The sequence below is a fragment of the Ochotona curzoniae genome, unplaced genomic scaffold, assembly GCF_017591425.1.
Source record: "Ochotona curzoniae isolate NIBS_2020 unplaced genomic scaffold, NIBS_Ocur_1.0 contig_1014, whole genome shotgun sequence".
Taxonomy (NCBI): Eukaryota; Metazoa; Chordata; class Mammalia; order Lagomorpha; family Ochotonidae; genus Ochotona; species Ochotona curzoniae.
The window spans coordinates 39,263,211-39,267,351 of NW_024464920.1; positions in this window are offsets into that span (position 1 = coordinate 39,263,211).

Consider the following 4,141-nt stretch of genomic DNA (forward strand, 5'->3'; position numbering starts at 1 on the left):
GTCTGGTAAGTTAAACAAGCAGAAAGAAACATTGAGGGAAAAAAAATCCATGGAAATGGTTAAATTTGTCATAATAAATTAGCCCCCTCAGTCATAAACTAAGGTTTATCAAGAGAGAAGGTGGGAAGTGGCATGAAAAGGAGTCTCAGGAGTATTATCTATCAGTGAGGGGAGAGATTTTACTGAATATGTGAATATTGGCATCGAGTTGTAAAGAGACTACTAAATGACATTAGATAGGAACACAGTCCTGTAAACAGAATACCAGTGGATTCTTCTAGAATCATTCCATTCTATATTGAGCTTTAAAATCCCTCCTGCTGTTTACACTCTAGTTAAGGAAGGGGTTGTGGTTTAACATGAGACCTAATGGTTTTGGCAGTGTTGAATGAAGCTCAGAAGGATGGGATGGGATTTCATGTGTTTCTGTATAACTTCTATATAACATGTTGGGTAGTGGTTAGGGAAAGGAGTTTCAATGGAATTTTCTTTAACATTCTATTGCTACCTTGGTTCATAGTGCTTGCAGCAAAAATTTGAAAAAAAAATAAAGGTTGTTAGGAATAACCTGACTGATTTCAAAATTCTGTTTATGTTAAAAGATTGTTTATGTTTTCACATGTAAGAAAGAATATCTACAATTTCATTGAAAATATCTTGGGACTAAATCATAGGAACTGATCATCGTAGGCCCAATTTACTGGAGAAGAGTGCATTTTGCCTTGACTGCGTAGCTCTCACTGTGCTTCATCAGAAACTCCTGATTTTTCTAGTCCAGTAGTTTCCTTTTGTTGTTTGGTGGAGCTTATGGAATTCTCAGAATGGTTTTTATTTTTTTTTAATAATTTTACATGAGGTTAACAGTTCATATATTTCACATTACAAATGTCGGAGCATACAGTGATATTTCCCACTCTGCTCTTCCTCCTGCCCACATCCCCCCACTCATCCTCCTCTTTGCTTATTTCTTTTAAAAAGTTTTTTTTTTATAGTGACATACTTTTAGTTCACTTCACATTCACATCTTAGCACTCCCTTAGGTAAAAAATTCAACAAATATATGATTAAAATAAAGTATGCTGAATTTAAGAAGAACACTCTACAGTTACAAAAATTCTGAATTTGTGTGTGTGCGTGTGACATAGTCTTAAAGCTTTTTTTAAAACACACACTATAAAATAGTCTGTTTAAAATACATCTCAGTGAAAATTAGTGTTAATAGAGACAGGGTTAGGGTGAATGCTATTGCTTATCCTGTATGAGAACTTCAAATTCTGGGTTAGTCTGTCTCTCATTTCTCTCATTCATTGACCAGTAATGGTAGACTGGGAATACTGGAAGTCCGCATGGAGCTGAGTACCCCGTGTAACTTCAGTGGGCACAATGTGAGGACAAGGTGGCTGGGGGGCTGTGGAGAGTGGGGTGGCATGCTAGTAGTTCATTACCTGTGTTGCATCATGAATATCTGCAAGCAGGAAAACAGGAATCACACGCAATTTTAGCAATCAGTTAGTTCCTCCTGTAATTTTGAAAAGGGAATAAATTCAAACAGTATTTTCAGATATCTGTGGCGACTATGAAAATGTTTGTGGTTTCTATTGGTGATAAAGTAATAAATGCTATAAATATTGCAATAGTTTATTGGTTATATTTGTTACTGGGGAAAATGTCAAGTTGGAGTTTAATGAGAATAAAATGTAATTTTTCTACCCATGATTATAGTACTTTCAAATTCTACCCTTGGACCGCAGATTTAGCAATGTATCCTAGATTCTTAATTTAACGAGTGTTCGACAATAATGCTGGAGCCAGTCTCAGTTCCTTGTCTACTGTAGCATGTTAGTTTAATTGGTATTGAATCTTGAGGAAGGTGTCTTTGGCAAAGAAATTAAATTCTTGATGGTGAAATCTGAAAAGAGGTAACTAGGCCAGAAGCCACGAAGTCTGCTTGTTTTCAGATCTCAAAAGTGACTTGCTGTAGAACAGTCACTCTGCTTTTCCTCAGGGTTTGAAAAAGGCTGAACCTGTTTTTGTCTCCATGTTCAAACTTTTGTTTGTCAACCACATAGAAGGATCTGAATGAGAGACACATGTTGTGATGTCTGCCCCCAGAGGTGCAGTTACCCAACAGAGTGACCCTGTTAGGCATACTCCAAGTTTATGGTTTTAATCAAAGCAAAAGGTCTGGATTTGTTTAATTTCTTTTTTTGTGTTAATGGAGATAGTATGTGGGGAAGAAAATACATTTCTGCTATGGGCTTAGATCCAGTTAGAAAGCTGTAGTGAACCCTGCTCCTGAATCCACATTGTTTTACAAATATATCAACTTAAGGTACCTGCATTTGAGCTATCTATAGTAGCAACCATCTACATGGGAAAGTAGCTTTAGTTAGGAAGTTAGAGCCAGAACTTCTTCCAAACATTATGCTTCAATGGTATTCATAGGTTTTGAGATTGTAAAATTGAATCTATTGTGTAAAAGCTGAACACATTGTACCTACTTTTGTTTTGTTTTGTTTTGTGTGTACTGCTTTCTGAGGTTCAGGGGAAAAGTGATGATTGATTTCATATGAAATTCTTAACTGAGAAATAGGACTCAAGGTTTGAGTTTGAAGGTGGTTATGTTCTGATTTTGTTACACAGTAAATCCAAAATGGATACTAGAAAACCTCCCTTAAAAGAGGAATCCATTTGTGTTTTATTTAAAGATGTATTTATTTTACTGTCAGAGTGAATGGGTGAGTAAGAGAGTTGGGGGGAGGTAGGATGGCAGAGAGAGAGAGAGAGAGAGAGAGAGAGAGAGAGAGAGGAAATTTTTCATCCATTGGTTCACTGCCTAAAAGATCTCAAATGGCAGACCTGGGTGAATCCAAAGCCAGGAATCTAGAACTGCATCTGGGTCTCCCACCTGGGTGGGGAATCAAATACTTGGGCCATCATCTTCTGCCTTCCTAGGTGCATTAGTATGCAGCTAGATGGGAAACAGAGATACCAGGATTCGAACTAGTGCTCCATTATAGAATACTAGTTTCACAAGCAGGAACTTAATGTGCTAACCCATGCATCAGAATAGGAAATCATTCCAAATGGAAACAAAAAGGTTAAAATAGTGAGATAGGTTTAGCTAGGGTGTTAGTTAGTTAGAACAATGAATAACAAATATTTAAAACAAGTTAATTCCACACAATAAGATGTATTTTATAACTGTTGATTTAAGAAGAAATGAGTTAAATGCTGGTTATTTTGGTATAAATTTTGTTTCAGTAATATTTTTTTTAGTGAGATTGGTTTTCCCCCAATTTTCAAGGACTTCATCAGCTTACAATTATGGAACTCAAAATATATGAAAGGCTCTCAATTAGGAACTTTTCAGATCTTTACAAATCAGTGAGACAGATACTACAATTGTGTCTGTTTTGCTAATGTCCAAGGTCAACACAATCAATAACTTATGTATCTGACTTTAAGCTAATGCCTTTAAAAATATCTGAAAGGCAGACTAACAGAGAAACACAAATGTAGAGAAACCATGCATCTACTGTTGCACTACCCAAATGTTTGCAACAGCCAGGAGCCAGGAGACCCATCTGGCTCTCCTGGGCCCATGTATTTGAATCATTTTCAATTGACTTCAAAGGTACATTAGCAGCAAACTGGTTTGGAAATGATTTTGAGTCAGGATTCAAACTGGCACTCCAACATAAGATGCCAATGTTGTAAGCAGGACTTAAGCTACTGATCCGTAATATTGACCCTCGACCCTTACCATCTTAATGTCTTTCTTTGTATTAGGGTTTGATTAACATTAAATATTAAACACTGTCCTGTGTGTTCTTCTGATAATGGACTTTCACAGGATAGTTAGCCCTGAGATCCTTTCATAGGCAAACGATAATACAGTAGAACAAAGCATGTGTTCCAGAAGTCTGAGTGTTTGGTCAAATATGTAGGGCATTCAGTGTGTAGACAACATGTTTTTGAGAAACATTCAAAAGTATAGCATTTCTTTTTACCATAAGAATATTATTTTTAAAATATATTTTTATTTTGAATTTTGAATTATATGGTACAATTTTGTATAGGCTGGGATTACCTCCCCCCCAACACTCACCACTGTCAGATTTTTCCCATTTTGTTACAA